The sequence below is a fragment of the Sinohyriopsis cumingii genome, chromosome 2 (assembly GCF_028554795.1).
Source record: "Sinohyriopsis cumingii isolate HCF-2022 chromosome 2, ASM2855479v2, whole genome shotgun sequence".
Taxonomy (NCBI): domain Eukaryota; kingdom Metazoa; phylum Mollusca; class Bivalvia; order Unionida; family Unionidae; genus Sinohyriopsis; species Sinohyriopsis cumingii.
This window is the reverse complement of record NC_142962.1, coordinates 159536169-159551918: the sequence shown is the minus strand read 5'-3', so window position 1 is coordinate 159551918 and position 15750 is coordinate 159536169. Positions and strand designations below refer to the sequence as shown.

The following is a 15750-nucleotide window of genomic DNA, read 5'->3' as shown; positions in this document are numbered from 1 at the left end:
TTTATATAAAATGGGTGCAAATGAAGAAGTGAAAAACAACAACAAAAGAAAATATTAGATATTTATAATGCCAGTATAATATAACAGTAGAAGTTTAATATCTGTACAAATGGAGAAAAGTGGTTTATACTCTTGGTTGATTACCAACATTTCTCAGTCAGTTTTTGCAATTTATAAGTACTTGTATTGTGATCATTGTAAATAAAGAAAGAAAGGAAGATGCATTTTGGTGAGAAAAAAAATCAGTGCAAGGTAATATAATATGCCTGGAAGCCTTGGTGGAGTACAACAGAGATATTTGATACAGCAGTGAAGGAGATGTAAATCCCTGGCATAAATTAATATGTATTGCTTGAAATAATTCAAATACTAGCATCATATATAATATGGAGTGCACATGAGCCTCTGTAATGTTCACACTTAAAAAAGAAAAGAAAACTTCTCAAAGGGTCCTACAATGAAATTGTAATCCTTTGATTATGCATTATCTATTGTGAGAAACAAGAATCTTTGTTATCTTTCCTTTTTTACAGCTGTTGTGACTCTATGGTCTTAAACTAAGTAACAGAAAAGAGTGAAAACCAACAAGTTTTGTGGAATTCAACAAATAATCTATTTCTCTAGAATGTAAAATTTTAAAAAAACGTTCAGTATTGTGAATTAAATCCCAAACAGTCCTAAAAAATTATATCACAAGTCCAAATGTGTATAGTTCCAGTTGAATTTTGGTGGTGTTCCAAATAAATTCTAATATTGAATGTGTTGATGTGTCTGTAGTTAAAATGTGCAAATGGCATGGCCAGTGTTGATGTGCTGACAGTCTTTCGATGTATCTCAAAGTCATGTTTTGCATGAACATTTGCATGTAAATATGTGGCATACTGTAACTTGGAACTCACTGAAAATCCATGATCGAAAAAAAGCCTGGTTTGAGGTGGGGGTTAAGGAATCCATTTACATCTGTGCACACAAACCGATGCTGAACAGGGAAGGGGGCCATTACAACCTGTTGCATATCTGGGACAATCTGTTAACATGCCCCACCATTCCATGGAGTGATGTTAGAAGTCAGCAGAGATTAAATCAATCTGCTGATAAATTTGAAGATGAAAGCTGCAGATAAGCTTTCTCCATATTGTTTGTGTATGTGGTTGAAAAGTTAAAAACACAGCCAAATATGAATATAAGTGTTATGTTTTACTTCTAGCGATATTGTTGACCACTGAGAAAAGCTCCAATGAATATATTCGAGATGAATTAGCAAAATAAGGGGCAACTTGTGAGTACTGGGTATGAAATGCAAATCCAGATAAACTCTGACAACACATTTATACTTACATAACCCAATTCACAGTATTTTGATTTTAGTTCCTCATTGAAAGTTTCTAGGTAAAGACCTGTTCAAACAGCAGGGCAAGTTCAATGCTGATTTTGAGAAATAAGGAGCTTGATACATGTTAGGTATAACACAGTGCACTTGGAGAGTACTCCTTAAGTCCATATAACAACTCTACAGTGCATCCCGACAAATGATCTTGATATTTATCGTTCTTTGATATTTTATACCTTGGGTTATGTTTGCCCCCCCCCTCCACCCCAAAAAAGTATTCATAAGTTTTTGAGGGCAGTGGGAGAAATAGGAGGGTCCTTTTGAATACTGGCAATAATAAACTGTAAATGTGTGTACCGATTGTATCCAAACCTTGCAATGCATGAGGCCCTATTTAGGGAATTTGATTTTAGCCCCTGTTGGACATTTCCTAGTTAGTGATCTTTTCAAATAGAAGCAAAAGTTTGGAACAAATTCCTCGAGCAGATTTCAAGAATTTGGGGACAAAACATATTGGTGGTATAATACAAGCCTTAAGGGAATTAATTGTTAGTATAATTATGAACATCCCCTCTTTAGAGTGTTTTGACATGGACCCTATTTTGAGATTCAATATCTAGCAATATTTTTGACCCCAGAAGAAGTATTAATGAAATTCGTTGTAACGAATCAGCGAAATAACGTGGGTCTTACAAGAACCGGGTACATAATGCAGGTACTGTCTGGCTTGATTCAAAGAACAATTTGTATGAATTTAGGAAAAGTTTCAAGAAAATTCATTTAGTAATAGGAAGCTCAATATTAGGCAGGATAAACGTAACGAGGTAAGTAATCTACAGTCCTTATTTGACCTATACAGTCCAACAATAGAAAAGATTTACAGCATGTACAATCCACCGTTATGAAAGATTTAGAAATGGATTGTTCTTTAATAGAATTGTATGTCTGGGTTATTTTACTCCAAAAGAAGTATTAAATGAGTTTATAGGAATCCGTCAGAGAAACAGGAGTGCTCTGATGAATACCGACAATATGAAATGATATAGTGTGGACGGATTTTATCCAAATCTAGCAATGTGTAACCTTCCCGTGTTTGACAGTTTCCGGCTAGGGTCTGTTTCAACAGAAGAAGAAGTTGGAAAATGTTTTCGTTGAGCCGATCTGGAGAAACGGGGAGTGGGAAGGGGTCGGGGCTAAATATGGCTGGGAATATAACCCAGGCCGAAAGGGCTCTAAATCCCCATAAATAATTTTGACATGGACGTTTCTTTGAAATTTTGTCTCCAGGGATATTTTAGACCTGGCAAGTATTCATCGAGGGGAATCAGCAAAGGAATCGTATGGATTTCAAAAGCAGATACGATATGGAATGATTCTATAATCACTTTGTACTAATTGAACCCTACTGTAAGGAATTTTATTTCAACACCTCTTTGAGAATTTATTGCTAAAGAACTGCTCCAAGAGCTGGAAGAGTTAAAAGAAAATTGGTTGAGTCGATTTCGAGAAATATGTTAAGTAGGATAAATTTACAGAAAATTCGTTGAGCCGATTCCTAGAAATGCGGGCTAAATATATAATGAAGCCATAATAAAGCACGTAACAGGATTATTTCTTAAGGTCTTATATGAAACGTCCAATCAATCCCTTTTAAAATATCTTTACATGGATCGTTATTTGATATTTTAACCGCAGGGTAATGTTTGACCCACAAAAGAAGCGTTGACAAAGGTCGTCTTGAGCATTCGGAGAAATAGGAAGGTTGTTATATATAAAGGCAATATTAAAACAGTACAGTTTTGGCGGATAATATCCGAATTTTGCAATGCGTCAACTCGAGCTTAGATCATTTTTTTTTTATTTGAACCCATGTTTAACACATCCTAGGTAGAGATCTATTCCTATAGTTATAAAATTTTGAAAACATTTGTGAGGCAGAGCTTGAGAAATAGGTGACTAAATAAAGGTGTCTGGGTGATGGGTATCACACGAGACGTAAGAGGAATAAATATTACATATATATCTACATACGAAATATAAACTTCGGTATGTGCTATATATATTTACATCTCCGTTAACTGTTTTGTTAGATTTTAATGGTTCATTGTTTGATTATGGGGTGTCGGTGCTGGGAAGATATTTCTCAAACCGAATTATTAGCTGATTTTGGAACATACGTCATAGTGTAAAGTATTCAGGAGACCTTATGATAACATGGATTAGTTTCGTTAAATGGACAATCTTTGAGTTTCCATACGTCCTCCTATCCTGGACATGTCCTTCTTTTCGTTCCTTAAATTTGTGTAGATACATGATGAAAACCAACAATGGTGCCCTACGTTTATTTCTTTTAACATCCGCTAAACTCTCTCTCTCTCTCCAAAACAATCACCTCCAGACTTTTGTTGCCTCCCTTCTTCCATCTCTCAATAAAGTAACGTGTGTGTGTGTGTGTGTGTCCCCGTCAACCATTTTGTTGTGTATGTGTTTGTTTTACATCGAATTTTCAATGTGTCGTTTTCCCCAAGTGTCATCAAGTGCTACATATTAAAATTGATAGAGTTTATGTGTCACGGGGTTGTATAAATCCTTTTATTTATTAAATACATGTACTCGGCTTTCGATTTTTGTGTACAACGATACCCGAGGGTGATTCATATATAATGTACACATATTTCGAAATAGTGAGCTCGGTTCATCTTATGCCGCATGTGCTAAGTGCTTTCGATGTGAAGAACCGAATACTTCCAGCGCACAGACGATGTATTGCGGCATCGTCTGTGTAAATATGTCTCACCATAGCAGCCGCAGAGCTAAGTAAACAGTGTTGCTGGTCGAGTAGCAGATGACCGGGCGTTGCTGACCGAGATTGGTGGGCGCTGATTGCTTGATTGACCAACCTGGAATACTGGCTGCTTGATTGACCAGTGTGACTGGTAGCCAGATGTGCTGGTGATGGAGTGTGTAACTCCATACAAGTAATCTTTTAGCAGTGGACTAATCTTTGGGGTTTTTAATACCCAATGTGTTTTTGGGACTGTAAATATATTTTGTACATATGTCCCTTTTGTTTTCATTTTCACTAGTTGAGTGAATACATTTTTACTATATGAGTAAAATACCGCAGTTTTACTATTTGAGTAACACACATCATTCTTTCGTTGTGAAATCACTGTGAATCATTCACCCGTTGTCCTTGTACCGTGTAAGGTTATTTATTTGCATTTTCATTACTTAGTTCGTGCGGATTATGTTAATCAATGCAATATTTGGATATTATACGCATGTATTAATCATAATTCTTTTCTCGTTCAAGTCACTTGTTGTTAAACATTGTAGTTCTATCACCATCAGAAGTGTTCTGTTGTAAATCCGAAACCCCACCAGGTTATATTGTTACATTATGTCAATTTTGCGCATCTCTATATTGCATGTGACTTCACGCGTTGCTCTCTTGGCGTACGTATGTGTCGCCAAGTGCATTTTGCTCCAAGTGCCGCTTTTTGTCCTGAAGGGTCACCAAGTGCAATTTTTGGCCATAGAGTGCGGCTCTTCGCCAAATGCAATTTACCCCGAAATGTCGCTTTTGTTCGAAAGGGTCGACAAGTGCATTTTTTGTACACAAGTGCCGCTCCCATTTTAATTTCCCGATATGCTCCTAAATGTCATTCCCATGTTAAATTTCCCGTGACGCTCAAGGCCATTCCCACGTTAAATTTTCCTTTGTGGCTAAAGAGACTATCCTGTCACTCCAGAGAACCATTTCCCATGCCACTCAAGAGGCCTTTGCATGTTAAATTCTCCTTGCCGCCAAATGACCTTTTTGTCGCTATTTTCGCACATATTAATATTCACGAGACTTTACGATACATGGATTAGTTTCGTAAAATGGTCTCTCCTAGGGTCGCCATGTGTCCTCTTTTTATCTGGACATATCCTCTTTTTCGGTCCTTAAATTTGTATAGATAGTACAGATACACCTACTCTCTGGATTGTCCTCTTTTTTGAAAGTTCTAGTATTGTAACCCTATATCCTCCCTAATTTCTTAAAGTAGAGAATCAAGAAAAAACATCAAGGGCGTTAAATTAGGGGTCCCGTGATGTGCGGTCTTTAGGTGAAAAAAAGACCATTATTTTTTATATTTTCCCATTTTAGAACCCTACAGTTAACATTTACTATTGTACTGAAGGCCTTGGAAACAGGGGTAACAATGGACTGTATTAAAATATTTGGAATATAAGTGATGCACAAATTTTAATTTTTAAAATTACGTACCTAATGAATGAAATAATGCATTATGGTGTCCACGTAGCATAATATTTCTCTTAAAGCGACACGTTAGGATTAGAGTGACTTTGTAAATTTAGTATAATTTGTGTGAAATATGATGTTAGTTAATCACTTAGGCCTTTACGAGTCTTACATATTGAAACTCTGTACATTATTTGAGACCGCTATATGGAACATACTTATTTCATATTGAGCTATTTTTAAAAAAAAATTGTGTCTATTTCAATAATTTAGCTTTAAAACTTTTGTTTACTATAATTTAATGAGAATTAATACAAATAAAGCCTGTTAATTTTGACCCAAACCTGAACATTTCCCTTTCAAAGGACAGTATGTCCATTCTTTAAGAAAAGGATTTGCTTTTTTTCTAACTACTAACTACACCGACGTATTTAATCTAACTGGGATCAAAGACGAAACGTATCGGAACACGAATAAACCTTTCATCTCCATTTAGTACTTGATATATTACAAAGACTTTGGTATAGTTAAAATTTCAAAATACAAAGTATATTGTTAATAATTCTTGTAGGGAAACAAGTTAAATTAGTTATTTTAATTCCTTGAATTTTTTTCAAATAACAGTATGAAGAAGAACTACGTTCTGCGTGTCCTTTTGCGTGACATTTCATTTGGATTAAGGATATTAGGAAATTGAGACTTTCAGCCTAATGGTGTTTTATTTTTGGATAAAAATCTGTTAATGGAAAAAAGAGCTTTAAGAAATTGTGAAGTAGTTTTATACCCTGTATATAAATTTCATCTGTTCTGTGATGGGTTTCTCGTTAAATATTGTCACAAATCATTGGTCATTATTTGCACTTGAGAAAAAATTACTGTGACGATGTTTGCCTAATGGAAGCAACGAGCTCTTTAATTTGTGCTCGTCCGATATTGCTCTTTGCTTATTACTCATCTGACAAAAAACAGAATTGACCATCAGATTGTCTATTAGTATTGTATAATGGATTCGGCGTTCCTTTTAAATAATGTCCTTTTTTATTTCAGGCTTCTTTGTTTAATTTTGTAATGGATATATATTCTTCATCATCCAGATTTACACAATATTATTGACGATTTTTCAGCTGCGACAGCAGCTGAGTTTTAAATTGTTTTGTATTCTGCACATGGGGAATGATTTACTGCGATTCCATTCTTTTGTTCAACAGTTATAACATGAATGAATATTTTTGTAAACATCACCTGGTGTGTTGCAAATAATAAAACAAACGAAGAACACCTCTTTCGGTTATAAAGAATGCTGGGACATATTCAACAGATTCAACCGTTCAAAACATTTAGAATATTTTAGTGCAGTTTCTGTACAGTCGGACACCATCTAATGCGTTGCGCTGCATATGGTTCAAATAATTAAATCATTTGGAAACAGCTAAGTTTAGCATACGTTAGATTATCACCAGTCCATGATCTATTGTAAATATTTTCCAATTTTAAACCACAAATTTTTTTTTAGATTCAGCTGCCATTCATGGTTGAACTAATTATTTATATGTCCCGTAATTTCCTAACATAGATGGTTGAGCCATCATAATAAAACAATGCCAGCGAATAAAAATACCACAACTGATTTTTTAATTGTTTTAACTATTTGACCTGGAACCAAGTTACAATTACAATAGGTTCTTTTCGATTAGCGTAGTGGTTAAAAACTTGCTTCCAGCAAATGCGATCAATCCATCTGGCAAAGTATGATACCTTGGTCGCCAAATCAGACTGATAGGTTCTCTCTCGGTACCTCGGTAAATAATCTTCTAATATAGTAAGAATATTTATTTTACATTCATGTTGGTCAAAAGCGATCATCAATCAAACGAATATGTAGAGTATGCCGTATATTGCATTACGTCACCTTCGATCATAGCTTTGTTACTTTTTCCTTTATGTTGGTTCATTTTAATCCTATAACCTATCTGCTTTGATTAACTAACTGCGCAGGGTAACTGTGCACGGTGCAAATACAATACCGCTAATACACCTTTTCATTGACCCTGATACAAAACATTTTTTGGTCTCGCGCAGGTTAAATCGAATACCTTGTGAAAGCAATGCAATGTATATTACGTATGGTATACAGTCCTACAATTTAAGTTTTTAATTGCACAGAACAATTTAGAAACATTTAAATGGTTTATTTCCATAATCCTTCTACAATAAGGACATCATAACAAATGGAACAAAATCTATATTTTTGGACGAAATTAGCAGTGTAAGGTAACAATGTTACAAATTACTCTAAATAAACTAGTATTCGAGAAACTATATTAATCTTACGTGACGTGACCATTAGTTGGATTGTTTTTTTTTCAAGGGTACTTATTTGAACATGAGAAATGACTACTCGTCTTCTTACTGTCCTTTAATTATTTCTCAAACTTTGGGCTTAACCTTTAGTCATGGTTGTATTACTGATTGGGTCATTGTACACATTTTAAGATATTTATATTGTGACTTCATTGAAATATATATTCTGGATATATCATTGTGAAACAGCAAGACCATTGGTACATCAGCATATTCAAGATTGGAATTAGTTCAGAATACTCTATATTTTAGGATTTGTGATATAACTTTTATGATTATTTGGTATTTGGTTCACGTTACTGTACGTTCCTCTTAAACCTTTATTTTAGAAGTTAGAGAAATAAATTATTTGTTGAAAATTACTCAGTTTGTTGGGTTCGCTTCATCTGCATACTTAGCATACAACCATAGAGTCGAAACTGTTGGCAAATAAAATAGGTGGCAATAGCTTATACAAGTTATTACATTGGTCATTTACATACAACGCGTAAATGCCACACAATGCTTTTCCTGTATATTTCCGTTTGATCGCCAGACTGGATCGTAATGGAATAGAATTCGGTGATCAATTTGGCCCCAAACAAATCATTTAGTATGTTACAGAATTCTCTTCCCTGGCCCATAACGAATATATTCGTGACGCAATAGGTGCAAATGAATTTTGTTTACACAATAATCACTGTAATTTCATATTTATCATGAATTATCCAGCTTCAACCCATTTTGTGAAATTGTCCGTGAAAACCATGATGAATCTATTACCTGAAAATATATGGTAAGATACGAAAATAAATGTCGACCAAGGGGACTTAAATTTTATTTGTACAGTTTTAAGGGAAAAGACCTTCATCGTAATGCAATATTTTTTGTATAGTTTGAGTCAGATATGCCTCTTGTTTATCTATGTCCCAAGTATGGATTTGATGAGGACTAGAGACAGATTTTTAAAACACACAAGTCCCACTGAGGGCATAATTTGAAGAAACATAAGGTAGTTCCAAAATGAAAAGATGACATCACCTCCGTTTTTTAGTTATTCGACTGAACGATTCTTCTCCTAGAGGACTTTGAAGAACTTAAAAATTCAAGCTGAAGCAGGTAGAAGAATAAAGCCTGTCCGACTGAAAATGGATTGTCCGAGTAAAAAAATGGCCTGTGGCAACAAGCGAAAATGTATAACTTCAGGGTTATTTCAAAAGAATAATCTACATAAACATTTATTTTATTAGTAAATAATTTCGATAATTCGGGGGAAAAATCTATTTGCTACATTTCTGGTAACATAAATCCTACTTTTGTCAGTTATTTTTATTCATCAGCAGAATTTTGTTAACCTTTTTCAACAAATACACGTGGTAACTCAGGGTCACTAAAATCATATATAATACTAACCCGGGTAGCTTCAATAAAAAGGATAAATTATATTTTTTTTAAACAGAAGAACTTTTCCTTCAAACGGTAATTAAAAGTTTGTGTTGAAAATTCCATTGAACATAAATCTATTATATTTCTTAGTGGAATATACTTGAACTTCTACTTCTAGAAGTGTAGGATCGCACCCGTATATATAGTTGAGAAAAGGCCCCATGTAAAATTATTGGAATAAGACTTGTTTGTGATACCATCACCCAATAAAAGCGAAAAAGTACTACCATTCTTCTCTTCGAAATGAGCGTAAACCTCATTTGACAAACGGTAAGATGAAAAGGGGCATATGGGTCAAATGGGGTATGAACCCTCTTCTTCGAATGCAGTGGCATAACACGTATAGTGAACACAATAAGTTTCTTTGAATGATACATATTTGATTTGTTTAAGTTTAGCTTTTACAGTTATGGATTATAATACCAAAACCGATTTATAGTGCGCCAACGGAACTGCCCTACAACGTTACTGAAATTTACATATCATATGAAATTATTGCCTGTCTGCATTACAAGAAGTTTTAAATCATGCGCATTGCAACCCATAAGTCAATCAAGCAAAGCAATGCCATGTGTAAACGTGATCATTATTTGAACTGAACGTTCATTTTTAACGACAAGAAATTGATCTCATCTTCTTTAATTGCACCATCTTTTCTTTGTGACACCTGATTAAACATTAAAAAGAAAATGTATTTGTCGTAAACCTTTCTCTGATATAAAAAGGAGATACCAAGATGTAATTACCTCTAACCGTCTCATCTAAAGGTCCAGCGATGTCCATTTTAATTTGATGAAATGCTATCAATGAAACTTAAACTGATTTAAAGGGTTTCTGAGTTTTATTGTTGGGGTAGGGGTGGGTGGGTTAAAAAATGATTTTTATTTTTGTGAAAGTGACACCTATCTCTGTCATTGGTCACATCGACTTTCATATCCCTTAACGTTACTGAATGACTATGAGTCATTCCGACAATACGGCTGTCGGATCTTTTTCCACCTGTGAAATACAAGGACGAATTAACAAGTTTCTGTGTAAACATTATTCAGGGTGCATCGATTTCCACTTTACAAGCCTATACTCTAAGATTATATTCAGTGTATAAAAATGACCCGACGACATTTTTCAGCGTTTAAATATGACCCCTGGGGTTAGTTTTCAACGTTTAAAAATATGACCCATGGGGTTAGTTTTTAACGTTGCAAAACGTTTTTTAGAGGTGAGAAAACTACCACTGTGAAAGGGATCTTGTGAAGATCATGGCTGAAAATAAAACTATTTCTACTACATAATTATGCATTTCAATGCTTTTCACACCCATTGCTGTGATTTGTTAAATGTGTATCAGACAAAATACTTACAGCCTTCATTTATTTTCATATTATCTATGAAATAGTACGTAGTAGGTGAGTGAACTCGTGTTTAACATCCTACCGACAAAGACATCGGTTTAAAGTCTCATCCAAAACACTAGAGGAGAGGGTAGCACATAGTAAACGTGAAATAAATAATCAGTATGACCACCAAATCACTATCTAAGGACGTGTCAAATTTGACAATATTTCATTCTGAAAAAATATCTGAAACTCTTCACATCGTATTTGTTTAAAAAACGAATGACGCTTGTAAGGCTCCAACCAGTGAATTTTTACATGACAATCCTGAACCTTAACCACTGTGCCACACGGACGTCTTTGTTTATTTATTTAAAAGTAATGAGTATACATCATCCATTCGTAAACAGTTGTACACCTAGAACTATTACTAATGTCTAACATAACAGACTGATTTCGATTTCATTTGACGAACTGTTAATCATGAAATATTCACATCAGAACATGAATTTCGCAATACACAAGTGTGCCACCATTCTGAGCAAAATGCACCAAAAATTGTTTATAAATTTGAAATGAATTCTGAATTGTAATATTACTTTCAAATAAATAAAATCATGAAAGTTAAAAACAGCCCAGTTAGCCCTATTGCTAGTGCCAGAATTGTGATGCATTCAGTAAAATGAGTCATTCTTACATGACACTGAATCCCTCCTTTCCCCCGCTTTACATTTGTGTGACGAAATGCTTATACGGCTATGCAGGTCCTTGAACAGGCTAAATTCAATTGAAAACAATTTGGAATAAGCCACCAGCCAATGGCGGGAGGCAGATATTTTCTTTCGTGCGGTAGGTAAACCAGACTTTTTTCCGGAGAATTTTATTGGGGAAGAAGTTATTTATTTTTTAAAATCCCATTTATATTAGAGACTTCAAAAAAAATATTTTTACAAGAGTGTGCTTCCTGATAAGCGGTATCCTGCAACCAGTATAGCTAGTATGTGATATATCTTACATAAAAGCACATTCATTGCTTCTTACATAATATTTCACGAAATAACCTTCATTAAATCACGTATAGCTCTAATTAGTAACGTCAAATATAGAACAGGCTGCTTACTCTGTGTTATTTACGGAAATTCTGGGGTTTTTTATATATTTTTTTCAACAGAGCCTTATGAAGAAAAAAATTGTTCAGACAGATTTGTTGATTTATAACATTACGTAACGTTCTCCAGGATTCTGTTTTAAAATCTGTGACAGAAAGAACGAGAAACCAACAATTTAAATCTAAAGTAATCCTAAATCACAAGCCCCTAAAAACACAGACTGTTCTAAATGCATTCCAGTACTATTGAATGTCCTGACATGAAGCAATGATGTAGTCCAGTATATCTTGGAATGAGTTCATACAAATCAAAAGTTCAAAAATGACTATGAGCACTTTACTAATTCCAATAAATATTTTAAATAATATATAGCAAATTATAAGTTACAGATTTATATAAATAGGAGGTAATTTTTTCTTTCTCAAATCCCTATTTATACACATTTTCACTTGGCCTACATCATAATAGAATGTGATTTCCATCGGAAAAACTTAGTCTAAATGTAGATACGGTTGCCCTTGAATTCTTGCTACGTTAACATTTCGCTTGCATCTTACAATCATGGACAAAAGTTAGCCATAAAAACTTTATGTTTACAACTTACAGTCACGAATGAATGTTAAGTGCACAATATGAATTAAATATACATAACAGTAAAATATTCCATTTTGAATCAGGAATAAGGAACAACCAGCCAGTTCAATGTAAATATGAAATAACCAGCCAACTTAAATGTGACTTTTTTAAAATCGTGAATAAATAACTGGTTACTTATTCCTTTCTGAACTTGTAACTCGTTACCTATTAATTATTCAATTGGAAATAAGGAACAAGTTAACAATTCTATGTCAGCATGCCGTACAATGAAAGGCAAACTTAAAATCCATTGCTAAATGCTTCATCCGAACGTAATGACTTCTAGCCCGTAGTATGACGTTGTGGGGTTAGAAACAAAAAGCATAGCTGACAAGTGCCGACTAAAACAAAAAAAAAAAAAGATTACAATTATCAACACAATTTATTCTATAACATCAAGCTTCGGTTTTGTTATTGCATGCAGGACGCGCTAATAAAAGTTGTTGGCGTTTGTAATTAAACCACCGGCAAGAGTGAATAGAGCAAAAGTTATAAAACCTAATAATTCGAATTTATTTTACCCAATCTAAATCGACTACGTCACAACAAATTGGCTTGTAGGCAGATAATACTGGTATATGTGTTTCTACGACTGATTGTTTTATATATCAATAATAGTTTAATGTATAGATATTCCAGTAATCTTCGCCGGATTTTGCACAGTAGGCATTATTATTGTTTGAAAAAAAAGTTTTAAATGATAAGATAATTCGTTAAAAGGCTTTAACACGAAATAGTAAACATCCTTCGTCACTTGATAAGGAGCGCTTTACAGTAATGAATAAAATGAGAGTACTCGCTTTTGAAAAATTCTGGCAATTATTCTATGCATTTAAATTTATATTGTAGAGACGTTCCATTGCTCTCAGTTTAGTCACTACTCCGGTATCATGCTAGGTCCAGATAACAAAGAATCTAACTTTCAGTTATTTATTTTATTGATGTGAATTGATACAATTACTTCGTTTCTTTTACATCCATTCTATTAAATCTACAGCTTTAGATGTTGAGTATATCCTGACAGGAGACAGAGTTAGTGTAACATTTAGGTGAAGAGTTTAGTGTTTGATCACTCGTTGAATACATGTCAGCCATGCGTTTCGGTATTGTGACTGCGTCAGACGTTATTTTCGCACCAATTTGGGCTTCATTTTATAAATGTAAATATTACAAAACTAGACTCGGAGTCAAAAGAAATTGGCCAGTCATATGTTGTGGCGTAATAAGTTGAACATGGTGAATTTTCACCCTAACAATGCAAATAAAATACATTAAGAACATACATCATAATTCAGTCATCCGTGTGTTGCATTTTGTGCATATACGTACCAATTTATTTGCAAATACACTGAGTCAGAATGAATTATTTCATATTCATGAATTATTCAGAGAAATAAGGAGAAACATAAATCTATACACTGACAGAATTAGGAAGAGACATAGTAAATTACAGGTGTATAACCAGTCAGAGTGACAGCAAGTTGGGGAGAGAGTAGACTGATAGAGAAGAACATGGACAGAACGGAAGGCTTATATAAGACTAGGCAGATTGCAATTCTGTTAATTGTTCTCAAGGCCCGATAACATACAAGTAATTCCATTGGAATATACGAACATCCTTTATCATGTACATTTCATGGAAAAATGTACATATTACACAAATCTGATATATCAAACATGCAAACATATACATTTCATAAAAATCTTGATACCTCATCATACTGGACGAACATATCATCTCAAGCATCACATGGTCAAACCATATCTGGGAATGTAAAGAAATTTATAACAAAAAAAAGTTATAATATACATTCCTATAAAATATCATTGCAGCGTACGGACATGAATACTGAAAGAGTGATCAGCAACTGGAAAATATAGACATTTTTACCGCCACAAATCTTGTACTGAGCAAAAAAACGACATAGATTCAAAGATCATCAATCAAATAAATATAACGGGAAATATGTACCGTTTCATTAGGCATTGGTCAGTACCATAACTTCCCCATAAGCTGCTACCCCATAGTGACATATATCGCACAAATATATTTAAAAATAGAAATATAAAATGATCGAATATTTCATACCCAACAACTTTTAAATAATAATAATAATAATAATAATAATAATACAAATGTACATATTTTGAGAATAATATCAAAATTATACAAAGCAAGAATTACAAGAAGAACAAACAAAACATAAACAAAAAAGAGTGAGAATTTCATTGCAATCCTTGCATCCAAAAGTTCATTACGATCGAAATTACACTATCCAAAGCACTGTAGACAATGAATACTACCAAAAACACCCTAGACAACGAATACTACCCCAAAACCGTAGACAATGAATATTACCCAAAACACCCTAGACAATGAATACTACACAAAACACCCTACACAATGAATACTACCCAAAACACAATAGATAACGAATACTACCCAAAACACAATAGATAATGAAAGCTACCCTAAACAACCTAGAAAACGAATACTACCCCAAAACCGTAGACAACGAATACTATCCAAAACACACTAGACAATGACTACTACCCAAAACACCCTGGACAATGAATACTACCCAAAACATCATAGACAATGAATACTTCAAAGAAAGAATGAACAAGCAAAAAGTTTTAACAGTTTTCAAAGTGAGAAATGGCAAAATTGCTTCTTGATTGACATGTAATTGATTTAAAACACAATACAAAAAACCCTACCCCGAATAAGGATAGCCTAACTACCTAATTGCCCGGAGAGAAAACAACAAATTTAGTAATCCTAGCTTCAGGTTGACTTACACACTCAAGGGGTACAACAAAGGTAGAAAAACACAATAATTTCATAATCCTTCTTTAATGCAATTAAAACTGAAAGTAAAAATAAATTAATAAAATATTTCATCCCGTTACATAAATTCGGCAAGCAAAAACTCGAAGAAACAAAACGAAAGGAGGAATGCCTATAGATAAACGACTTCGGTAATTCTGTAATTACCGTGGAATGACGGTATTACATGCAGTATAGTGGACTCCCGGGTAACCGAGTGGTCTAAAGCGCTCGCCCTTAACGACCACTGCCATCTCACTTCTCTCCGTGTGGGTTTGAGCCTCGGTCTCGGCCACTGTGGGTATGTGAGAAAGCTTGCTAGTAGTTCCCGTGTATCGATGGTTCTTACTTGGGTTTTCTCTGATTTCTCCTCCACCAGTCATACTGGCCGCTATAAATATCCTATCGTGTGCGAAAAAAATTGCGTTAAACCCAAAACAAAAACGTGTAGTATATATACGTGAACTACATAA

At 34.2% G+C, this 15750-nt stretch overlaps 1 protein-coding gene across 1 annotated transcript in view; it reads right to left on the bottom strand.

Annotated features, from left to right (window-relative positions):
- Window positions 1-15750, bottom strand: part of LOC149806202 (transmembrane protein 11-B, mitochondrial-like) — a 64489-nt gene that overhangs the window by 26700 nt on the left and 22039 nt on the right. The gene's annotated exons all lie outside the window — the stretch shown is intronic.